Raw genomic sequence first — 13,236 nt, 5'->3', positions numbered from 1 at the left:
TAGTCGGTTATATAGTAGTCAACAAAATCCTGTTTGAATGGAATAATGGCTGAAATCAGATTTAGATTTTTTTTTTTTGGTGTGAAAGATGATCTAGATTCTTAGAAACATTGCGAGACACTTTCCGCTGAGTAAGAAGGTAACAGCAACGATGATCTATTTGAAAACCTTATCTAGTTATGGGAGTTTGCGTAGGGTGGTACTCCTGTATATGCTATACATGTTATGGTAGTTATAAAAAAGCAATGTAAGTAATTTGTTGGCTATTGGAAATTTTACGGCAACTTTCACTAAAGTTTAATGTTCTATAACTCTAAATTTTCACGGGGAAGACCTATATGGAAGTTTCACCAAGGAAGAAACTGAAGAAGCACAAAGGATTATCCAAAGAGCAAGGAAGCGCAAGAGAAGGTATTCTAAACCTGTAGTCAATCGTTGAAGGTACGATTTTCTAAAACTGGTCGCTATAAACCTCATACTTATTTCATTTTCTTTTTAATAAGACCACATTCTTAGTTAATGAAGCTGTAATTTATTTCTTTCAGGCCTTAGCTGGTGAAATATCTGCAAGTTTCTTTCATGGTTTGTTTTTCATATAAACTTTGTTTATAATTTGGTCTAGCATATTTCCTGTTTTACAATAAAATGCTGTTTTTCATATAAACTTTGTTTTTTCTGTAACACAATTATATCAATACTGCAACACTTTACACGAATGAGAAATCATGTGTATCCCACCTGATCTCACTGTGTAAGACACACTTATGAGAGTTGAGATGAGTTAAACGTGATAAAGGAAATCATTAAATAGAAAAGTCTTCCACTTGAATGATGAATTCAATGTGGAGAGTGGAGTAAGTTTAAAACGATTATTCTGTTGTGCGGTTTAAGAATGATTTTTTTTTTGTTTCCCATGTTATTCCCAATTCGTCAGGTTAAGGTTAAGGACTAATCCTTGCAGGTTAGGGTTCCATTTAAGGATTTATTGTTGGACAATAATGAACGCATAAAATTACCTTTGTCTCAATGCATCATCCCCAAACAGGGATTATATGTTACACCTTTTATTTGTTTTTGGTAATTATATGTTACACCTTTTATTGGTAAGTTTTTTTTTTTGGTCATGTTTTTATTGGTAAGTTTAACTTGGACTTCTCTTTGGTTAATGGGCTGCGTAATATGTTAAAGCCCATGGAGTCCTCCTATCTCACGCCTTTACAAAATGGACAATTAGCGTTGTATTGGGGCTCTGACCAGTGGGTCTTCCTGTAGCCCATGAGAAAAATTGAAAGAAAAAATTGACCTGTCCAAAAAGGAATTGCCTTGTACATTGTGCTATGATATGATCTTCTAAACTCCAATGAATGCTAGACCAAAAAAAGAAAGGGAAAACAACTAGAAGGAATACAATATGTATTCTTTTTGTGCACATTTTTTACTTATATTTTTTCTTTTAATATTAAAAATAATTGATATGAGATAAAAATATAACAAATTTATTTTCTTATAATATAGGAAATTATACATTACCTAATGTACCAAATAGTGTTAGTATAATTTAGGCTTTGAGGATAACAGCCGTTTAAGAGAAAAAACACCTGTAGTTGACCAGGTAATGATATTAATAACTCTGCTGCGCCATCTTGCAACCTCCGAATAGCAATTAAGATCACCTTAATTTTCTTCTTTTTCTTCATATATTTTCCTCGGTTCCAACTTTCCATACAAAAATGTAGTTAGGTTTGGTTTAACTTACATGGGAATCATGAGGTTGACCTAAGCCCACTCTTTATAATGCCATTGTAATTTTCACTACTCGGCTAATAATGACTAATAATAATGAGCTGATAATAATAACATAACATTGTAGTTGAGCACTCTTATCAAGAAAGAGGACTAAGTCACTAACTACTTCCGGAGGGGTCTCCAGGTGGGGTGGGACTTTAATTCGTAGGTGCCGCAGGAGGGACCAAAATTATACATCTTTGCTGGAATGCGTTTCTTAACTTTTCTGCTTTAATTTGACATGTTACTCTCACCTCTCCTTTTATGTTTATCTGTAATGTATTATGTGATGCATAAATATTTATGAATGAGTGCTACAATCTACCATTTGTATTTTCATATTTGTAATAATTTTGCAATTTGCTAAGGGGATTATGCCAAAACACTGGAAAGAACTCGAAGTCAGAAACAACAAGGGAAAAAAAAAAGGAAAAAAGAAAACATGGGTTCCCGGGATTTAATAGAGTTGATAAAGATTAAAGATAAGATGGGAAGTGTCGGCATTGAAATACGAAAATGAACATATGCGACTTAGCCTAATATATTCGACCTCTCTTTTAAGGTATAATAACAATTATTATTATGTTAGAAGTTAGAACAAATATAGATAATTAGAGAAACAAAAAATAATTGTACAAAAGTTGAGTTCGATGTACATTAGGAAAATTCTAGTTTCCTTTTTCAATTTATTAATAAAGGTTACCTTGACCCTAAAGTTTGTTTTATCAGGATTTTTCAATGGTCTTCTGTGATTACCAACTCCAATAAGATAATGTACCAATAAAGGATCAACACATTTTTTTGTACATCCTAATGAATAATTAATTAATTTCTATAATGTTGTTTAGTGCATAATGCTTTTGCTTATATAATTTATTCCCTACTGTTTATGACCAACTATTTTGTCTTTTTATGCAAATCGATGGTATTGTTCATTTCCATTTTTTTTTTTTTTTTTGTCAAACGACAAGATGTGAGGCACACATATCGCAATGTAGGGTTATATGCTTTGAAATGAAAGATATAGTATTATTATATGCAAGGCTAGCAAATAAATGATTGATCCAAAATCTAATTGATATTGTACATTTTGTTATTATTTACAAATCATCATTATTTAAAAACCAGATTTCTATCTTCGGGGAAAAAAAAAATCATTCTACTGCTTAGAATACATTAATTTGCTAAATGATCAAGTAGGTGTAGCAGACAAATTTGGTTTATACTGATATTCTAATAAGTACTTAGGTCCCATGACAAAAAAAAAGGTACTTAGGTCCAACTTTGTTTTTTTTTTTTCTTTCTAGATATTTAGCATATGGATATTGCATTGAGAATCCTTTTTAACCCATGCAGTTATAAAAATTAAAAGAAACAAAAAGAAAAAAGGGATCAGAGGGGGATCCAATGCTTAAAAGGTACATTAATAGGTTGAAGTTACCCTTTCCACACGGTCCCAAAAAACAAAAAGAAGAATTTACCTAGCCACTCTATATATCACACTATTCAAAAGAATTTTACTAATAAGTAATAAGTATATAAGTTCAAGATATAAATGTAGAAATTATATTTTAAAATTGGATTATTAACCCACTAGTTATTCATCAATAGAGTCTAGAATCTAGGGACTCTCCTCTAAAACCCTCCGCTAGCTTCACAACAAGTCAACAACTTCCATTAATTAATACTACTACAATACAAATATCGGTATCGGATTATTTTTTCTCCCAAAAGTACAATTATACACTATAACTGACATGTCATATATAATAACATGTTAACTACCAGTTTATATTAATATGGATCCTTCGGTCGTACCATAGCCAACAGCACACGAACAACCAAAAGTACATAATTTGACAAATATTTTGTAAGATATGAACTTCGTTTTCTCACAATTAAGATCATTTCACATTAGACCGAATGTTTTTCGCCAAGAAAAGCTTTTCATTTTTCTTAATAAACGTAAAATAAATATATTATTATTATTAGAGACTTAAATTTTATATTTTTATAAATTTATTTTCAATTAATAATATATATCCTTAGAACACATATTAATTAAATCTTTCTCGCCATTCTACATTAAATAATGATTCTATGAAGGAAGAAAGAAAATAAAATAAAGAAATCTTTCTCTGCCTGTTTTTATTTATTTATTTATTAATTTTCTATGTTGTTTAATTTTAGTGCCATTTTTTAATTTTATGAAAAATTAAAAGAAAAAAAAAATTATTTTCAATACTTTTATATTTTTCTTCATAAAATTTTAAATACAAAATTCTGAAAATAAATTATAAAACAAAAAACTTTTAAGTGCAGGAGGTCACATAAAATTAAAGGATTAGGCATCAGTGTGTAATATTTTAGGAAAATAATGACCAAACCGAAGTGGCACCAGAAACCTATATAAAAACATTAATTAATTATTAATGATGATTGAGTTTGCTAATCCCATGAATAACTATGCATATAGAAGGTCATTTTCTGAAGCAGGCAGCACTTTTTACCAGAATGTCTTGCTTGATATTTAAGGGTTTAGGTGAAATGTAAAACGAATGAAAAGACTCCACGTGCTGTTTTTGGTTTATGCATGTAAGAATGAGGGTAAAGTTGGTGTGAATGATTGAACTAGGAGTGAGTGCCCTGTTTTGTAGTTCATTGATTCATTGTGGTCCTTAATTCATGCATCTTCCCAACCCCACCAAATTAAAGTAGCCCCACTCACCTTTAATTATATTGTTTTACTTTGTAGCCAAGCCACCATAGAAAATCATAATTAATATATAGATTATATTGTAAATTTAGTTAAATTGTCAGCTATATGATTATTCCTAGTTCATAAGTTGTTGTATATATAAAATAAAATTTAAATTTTAAATTAACCGTTAGATCAATTTAACTTAATTTTCTCACACCAAGTTAATTTTACTATTGCTTCTACTGATCTTGATACTAGGTTTAGTGGCAGTGAGATAAAAGAAAAAAAAAATAGAAAATCCAATCATCTTTTATATATAATCTCAAAAGCGATTTCACTATTTTGGTTGTTAGTGTTCAAGGAACAAAGTCAAATTTCTTAATGTATGTCAAACACTTCTAATATCTTTAAATAAGTTTTAAGATACTAATTAACATATTAAAACTCATTTTATTTATATATTAAAAGTAGAGTTTTATTTTGACGATGTTTGAAAAAGTAATTTGTTACCGAGTATTCAATTAACGGATTGAATTTTGTCGTTCCTAAATTGATAATGTTATTTCTAAATTAAACATATTATTCTTAACACAAAGCACATTCATAATAAATTTTAATCAACCGTGGTATTATCCTCTGCTTTCCACTAAATACTTTTATTTACATGACAATTTAATAGTAAGAGATATAAAAAATAATTATTTTCTTGTGTTCAAATTTATAATTTAGAGAATGATAAGGACTAATAGTTTTAGTACAAGAAAAGAGAAAATTAACTAATATTAGTTCAAATATAAGATAAAAATAAAAAATATTAATCATCTAACATTTCTCTATCTTATTATATTATAGTGTAAAACAATTACATTATTAAATATAGTATATTAAAATCAATTTTAAACTAAACATTTCAAGTGAATATTATAAAAAGTAAAAGATATTTTTTTATATTACTTTTCTTTTTATATTCAAAGTTATTTTTCACCAGGTAATAACAAATAGTATCATCAACCTTATTTTTTATTTATAATTTTTATCTAGTGTATATTAAAAACGTTTAGATAATATAGACAATAACATTATTTGCTCATGAACGAACTATAACTCAAATGGTATAATCTTCTTATACTCATTTAAAAGGTTGCGGATTCGAATTTTTTTATCTTTGTTAACATATATATATATATATATATATATATATATATATATATATATATATATATATTGTTCGCTAGCACTCCTCCCTCTAACAAGTAAACAATAGCTTTAGGAAGATAAAATGAAGGTACTAAAGTTTAAATATTTTAGGGTTCTGGTAAATAAGCATTCGTTAATATATATGATATAAAAGAAATATTTTTATTAAAAATATGAGATTTTAATTTTTCAATAATATTTACTACATTGACTTTTTTATGAAAATTTTTGTTTTATATTCTTAACAAGCATTTAAATATATAAGCAACAAAAAATACAACTTTTTATTATATAAAGATACAAAGATAGATAGGGTAGCACATCCCTTTCTCTTAGTCATTGCATAATAATAATACACATAGTTGCAGCCAATATTTTTGCACACGAAAAAAATAAGATCGAGGGTTAGATTATTAGATTCCATGGGTGTGGTCCCAAACAAGCTAAGGTTGTGTGTGACCCCTGAAACCTTTCTTTTGTGATCACTGAAAACAACATTAAAACAGTATCGATGACTCCAATAGATTCCATAACTTTGATACAACTGCTTCCATGTAACAACAAACTTGTTATTATATATGACACACACTAATTCGTTCATTCATTGCTTCTTCCTACTACTATATTAAATAATAATTATCCAATCCAATTTTATTTAATCACTAACAACCGTAAGTGTATATATCCCAATAAAGTACAACAACAATAATCGCACACCATCTTTAATTCTTATATATATAAGACTACTTCTGTTCATGCATAATTATATTTTGAGGTTAATTAAAGTTTTTATCTAATTATATTTTTTATTTCATAATTTTCATATATTATTAATTAATTTTTATAATTTTAACCCTTATTTAATTTTTTAAGCATAATATAATATAGTTATTTTATAATTTTATAAGAAAAATATTTCTTTCAAAACAATATAATTATTTTTAGAGTTTTTATTTTAATAATATCTTAATATGCATACTAAAACTTTTAAAAAACAGTTATTTAATTTGTGGGGAGTATTATATATTTATTTATAATTATAGAATCAATCCAATTTTGTTTATGACTAAAAACCATAAGTGTATCCCAATGAATTAGTACAACACTAGAACTACTATTAATAATGAACAATAATCACACACCATCTTTCATAAGCAAAAGCTTATATATCGTTACATTAAAGTATAAACTATATGATTAATAAATGCACATTATTTAATTGTAATTGAATTGGTAAAACCTGCAACATGTGTTGTGTGACAATATATGTGGTGCAGAGAGCAATGCTTTTTGTCCCATAAACAATAAATCACCGTTGGGAGAAGAAAAGGATGTGGACCCAACTGTACTATTTTTAGGCCAACAGCTCCTCACATGCTTCATTCACAAATCTATTTGTATTTGATATCAAAATTGGTAATTGTTACCGTGTCTAAAAAATAATGCTCAATTTAAAAAATTTAAACATTAAATAATAGACACAAAAAAATTTACCATCAAAATTTGCCCTGAATATATTTAATGTCTCACACCTGTCTTCCCAGATGTTCCATTAACAAAAACAGTAATGTCAAGACCAAGAAAAAGTAAAAAGAAAAAAAGTATTATGTTTCTTTATAGTGACTAGTAATATTTTTTTATATTACTAGTACAATGATAGGTATCTATCCACATTTTTTAATATAATTTTTACTTTTTTATTGTGTTTTAAAATATATTATTTATTTATTTTTAGTGAGAAATAAACTAATACATATAATTAAGTGTTTGTTTGAGTATTATTATTTTAATAAATTTTTTTTAATGAAAAAATATCTTTTTTTATTTTTTGATGTATTTGACAAATTTTTAATAGTAAAAATAAAAACACTAGAAAAATAAAAAATATTTTTTTTGAAAAGTTGTAATCTTTTTTTTAAAAAAAAGATGTTTTTCATGTAATAAATAAATAAAGAAGTACTTTTATATTATTATATCTAAATATAATTAATAGATAAAAAAATCTTTTTGTATGAAATACTCAAATATAAAATTATTTTTACTTTTTCATAAAATTAAAAAAAATAATTCAAAAACAAAATTTTTTTTAAAAGATCACCTAAACAAGCTCTAAATATATATGCTAGACTCAAATTTAGTTTAATATAATTTAGAAGCATCAAAGGTAATTATTAAAAGCAATTTTATTTATGTAGATAATTGGAGATAAAGTTGCTATTTTATTTTCGTATTTTATTTTTCAAAGAAATAATATGAAAAAAAGAAACAAGCAGCAAATGATTAATTTTTAATTTTTTTTTTGTCTTATTAAAACCACATATATGAACAGAATTATGTCATGTAATGAATTTAACGGCCTAAGCATGCTGTAATTATGAATAAGGTTCATAGCACAGAATGAATTTTGATCTTATATATTTATGCCTGCCTTCAATTTTATTATATTAGGTTTAACCAACTCGTGATTTTATCGGGGTGGGAGAAAAAACAGTATCAGATGTAACACAAATAGTAACATATTGAATTATTGATGCAGTTACATACATATATTTTTTTTGTTGACAAAAGATATATAAAAAAAAAGAAAAGAAAAAAAAACAGCAAAACATTAAACATAAGGGACGGAGTCCTTGCAGGTAATGTTAGTTGAGTGATTGATGAAGTAAAGTATTTTTATGTTTAGTTTGAATAATTCATGCCCTAAAGAGTAGAGACAGGCATGCGACATGAACATGAGATATCAGATATCATTATATATGCAACCATGAAATTCTTTTTCTCTTGCTGTCATTTATGTGCGTTTTATAAATATAATATCCTTGTTATATTCATAAATAAAATAAGATAAAATATCAGCAAAAATTAAAACTCACATATAATAAGAGAAAATATTTTAAAGAGTTTAAAATACAATGCTAAAAATTGAGAAAAACATAAGATTGTTAAAAAAGAGACAAAAATAGTAGTGAGCGAAGCAAGAACAAAAATGTATGAGAGCCTTTATAAGTCGTTGGGTATGAAAAAAAGAAAAAAAATATATGAAGATCATGAAAAGTAAAAAAAAAAATTAGAGTTAAGTACGATTTTAGTCCTTAAGGTATAGGTTGAAAATTTTTTTCGTCCCCAACCTTTTTTTGCATACAAAATCATTTCTAAGGTTTAATTTAATTTTAAAATCATTTTTTTACCAAAATTTTAATTTGTATTACTAAATTATCCCTAACAAAAAAATTATAAATAACAAAAAGGAAAAAAAGTAAAGAAAGAGAACGGGGAGGGAAAAGGGAATTGCGAGGGGGAGGGAAGAAAAAGAAGAAGGAGGGGAAGGAAAGAAGAAGGAAAGAAAGGAAGAGAGAGAAAGGGGGAACATCGCTTGCGAGGTTTGGAGCCGCCGTCGCCGTCGAAAATTAGAACCAGAGGGAGAGAAAGCCATTGTGACTGCGCCGAACTCAGCTCCTCTGCGACAACCTCTACTCCGTTATCCGTGTCGCCACTGTCCAGTCCCTCAACGAGTGTCACATAATCGCCGAAGTCACCCTCGATCGCACTCTCACCCTCCTATGTTGCTGCTGTTGTAACGACGACGTTCTTCGCCAAGTCTTCTCCATCACCACCACCGGCAATTTCCATAAGGTCTGGAATTTTCTAGAGTCTTCTAATGGGAACTTGCTCTGACTCTTCAACATCTTCGATTCCAAAAGTACCAATCTCTCTCTCCCTCCAATTGTTGAAGGACCATGCTGAAGGTGCAATGGAACTTAGTTAATCAGATTGAGAAACATATTTTTCTTAGAGTTTCAATTTTGCTTCTATTTTTTATCTTGTTAATTAGATTATTAATCACATGTTTTTGATTTTAATTTTGTTAATCCACCAATTTTGATTCTGATTCTAATTTTGTTAACTACATTGTTTCTAATTTTGATTCTATTTCTTATTTTGTTAATCCATTATTCTTCTATTTCTATTACTTCTACATCTGATTCTGCTTCTGTTTTTTATGCTTTGTTTTTGCTTTTACTTCTATTTTTAATTTTGCTTCTACTTTTGCTTTCAATTCTGCTTATGCTTCTATTCTTTCTATTTCTAATTCTGTTTTCGTTTTTGCTTTATTGTTGTTGCTGAAGAAAAAAAAAAGAAGAGATAACTTCGTTGTTTTTGCTTCTGATTCATTATTGTTGTTGAGTATTTTGGTGAAGAAGAAGAATGGTATAATTGTCCGAATGACGATTTTAAAATTAACTCGAAACTTAGGGACGATTTTTTATATATGTAAAAAAAGATTGGGAACGAAAATTTTTTTTGACCTATACGCTAGGGATCAAAATCGTACTTAACCCTAATAAAAAATTATTAACTCTCTTATACAAAAAAAACTCTTAATAGTTAAAATACACACTTGATTAGTATGTATATAAATTAATGGACAATGATTTATCTATATATATCTATTGCAGACAACAATTATCATTTGTTACGTATATAAATTGTTGTGATTTTTCTATTGTCAATAGGTACAATATTTTAAACATATACAATTTTGAAAGAGTTGTGTCTTTTTAGCCAAATGATAATATATATTGTTATTATAATTGACAATATATGAATGATTGGTAACTGTTTATTAATATTAATAATATTATTAATCAAATTTGTAAATACCTTTTATGATTCATACCATAAAGTTATGAAAGAGGGTGATATAACAAAAGTTGAGAGAGAAAATATAGATTTCGAAGAATTAATTTGGTATTATATCAGATAGATCTATCACTAAAATTATATACCTATTAAAAAAAATGATAAAGAGACATTAGAGTAACAAAAAATATCTGCACATGATATTTTTTAATTTAAAAAAAGTATATGATATGGTATCAAGAAAGGTTCTATGAAAAGTCTTAAGAATAAAAGGGAAATGATTACATATATTCGTGCAATTAAAAATATGTATGATGAGGTTACAACTAGTGTAAATACTCAAGGTGGTGCGACAAAGGAGTTTTCTATTGGTGTATGATTGCACTAAGCCTATATCTCTTTACATTAGTTTTGATACTAATCATATCCAAAAATCAGTACTATGGTGCATGTTTTTTGTTGATGACATCGTCTCTATGAAAGAAACAAGAGAAGCTTTAAATAAGAAGTTATTGTTGTCTAGAGGAGCTTTAGAGGCGTACGGTTTGAGCATAAGCCGAAGTAAAAACTAAGACAATATATGTAGAATGTAAGTTTGGTAGGCGAGGTAGACAATAATACAAAAGTGAAAATTGAAAAAATTACCCTACATACTACAAGTAAAGTGTTTTAAAATATCTTGGGTGTATCATATAAGAGAATAGAGATAATGAAATTGAGGAGAATGTAAAACATCTGATACAAGTATGTTTGTCAAAGTGGGGAATTGCATTTGGTTGTTCATCTGACAAAAAGTGCTGTTAAAATTTAAAGAAAAATTGTATCGCACTGTCATTGGACTAGCTACATTATATGGAATAAAGTGTTGAACAACAAAAAGTGAGTATAAACATGAGTTAAGTATGATAAAAATGATAATATTAAGATAGATGAGATCACACACCAATGAATAATATAAAAAATGAAGCTATAAAAAATAAAGTTAGAGTAGTATCTATTATAAAAAAAATAATAAAATTTTAACTCATAATTTAAATATATAAAAAAAATTAGTAAAGTATTCAATTAAAAAAATAAATGAGATAAAAAGTAGAAATATGATGAATGATAAATTTTTTTAAAAGATTATACTAAACAAAATTTATATATCAACAGTTTTACTAGAGACAGAATATATAAGGTAGCGTTTGGTGGAGAGACAGAGACAGAAAGACTAAGACTGAGAGACAGAGACTAAGAGACAGGGATTGAAACAAATCTCAGTATTCTGTTTGGTGCAAAATGGGAGACAGGAATTGAAACAAGAATGAAACTCTAATTTAATTTGCATAAAGGGTAAAATTGGAATTAATTAATTGAAATGAAAGTATTTTAGGTATAAAATGTTATTAAAGTTTCAGTCTTCATCTCTAAAAATTTCAGTCCCCTGTGTCCCTACTTTTTGGAGGTATTGAAATACTAAAATTTTGGAGACAGAGACAGAAATTTTAGTACCAGTCTCTGAACTAACAAACACGATACTGAGTCTCAGTCTCTCAGTCTCAATCTCAGTACCCGAAAACAAACGCTACCTAATAGAACACAATATCATATATGCAAGTGACTTCATCTAGTAAAAAAAAAAAAAAAACTCTTGTTGTATAATATCTAACCTTAAAAAAAGATTTATACGGACAAAACATCCAAATTCCATACTAGAGAGGGATTGAGTTACGTATGGATTTAGTTTGTAGGAGCATTTTTCCTCTTTCATACGTAGATCATGACTTCCATGCATCTATATTCGTGTCTATCTAAAAATAGGAATCTTTAATGCTCTAGCCTTTGCATAAAAGATAAATAATTAACACCAAATTTGTCAAAATAAGTACTTTTGACTTCTTTATGTGACTTTTGGATTAGAATTCTATAAACAACTTTTTTTTTAAAGATTTTTACTTTTTTATGAGAATTTATCCAAATTGAGTTAAACTAATTAACTTTCTGATAATAAAATTAAGATATCAATATTTAAAAAAAATATCTATTATATATAATTTATTAAATAAATTATTAAATAAAATATTTTACTAACTTCAAAAATTAAACCCATAATTATAAATGGTAAACGGGCCGAAATTCTCACATAATCTGTCAAAAAAGATGGATTAGACTAAAAATTTAAAAAGTCAATCTTAAAAATTTCGCTTAACTTGTACCACCTAATTTGTGGGCTTTGACGGGGTGAGATAAATTTTTCTGGCGGGCCAAGCATTTTTTTTTGTCTGAGCCGATTTTTTAGAAATTTTTACGATATTATTGATCTATAAGAGAATGAAGATGATAATTGAAAATGTGCTAAGTTATATTTTGGATTATATTTTATGTTTGATTGATATAAACTTAAAGATGTTTAATTATATATTTTGGACAATGTTTATTTTATTTTGGAGTTTATACAATATTAGTTTTATTATTTTATTTCAAAAAATTTAGTTTATAATTATGTTTATTATATATTTATAATTATAAAGATTTTAATATTTGTGAATTTAAAAATTATAATTTTATGTCTTTAAAAATTATAAATTTATTAAAATAATTGTGAAGTTATATATATTATTTAATATTTAATAATTTATAATTAAAAGTACGTTTAATAGAACGAGAGAAAAATTCAGGACCGTCTCACTAAACAAAACAAAATAACTTAACAGATGACAAATTTTTAACAAAATAGAATAAAACAAAACAGAATTTTTCGTTTACCACCTCTACCGATAACCTTCTAATTTTAGTATGACATACTTACTCTTTTGGCTAATTTCAAATTTTCTTATTATTACTATATATTTATAAAAAGAATTGGATTAATGGTGCCTCTATTAATGCACTAGTAGTAAATTATTCCAATACGCGTTTACACTATCATT

At 27.0% G+C, this 13,236-nt stretch overlaps 1 long non-coding RNA gene across 1 annotated transcript; it reads left to right on the top strand.

Annotated features, from left to right (window-relative positions):
* The first annotated feature begins 242 nt into the window (after positions 1–242).
* Positions 243–858, top strand: LOC112794436 (uncharacterized). Its single transcript, XR_003198867.3, has 2 exons — positions 243–441; positions 546–858. It is a non-coding gene; the product is annotated as an uncharacterized lncRNA (long non-coding RNA).
* The last annotated feature ends 12,378 nt before the right edge of the window (positions 859–13,236 follow it).

This window comes from Arachis hypogaea, chromosome 4 (genome assembly GCF_003086295.3).
Source record: "Arachis hypogaea cultivar Tifrunner chromosome 4, arahy.Tifrunner.gnm2.J5K5, whole genome shotgun sequence".
In the NCBI taxonomy this organism is placed as follows: domain Eukaryota; kingdom Viridiplantae; phylum Streptophyta; class Magnoliopsida; order Fabales; family Fabaceae; genus Arachis; species Arachis hypogaea.
The sequence above is the reverse complement of the archived record's forward strand: the minus strand, read 5'-3'. Positions and strand labels throughout refer to the sequence as shown.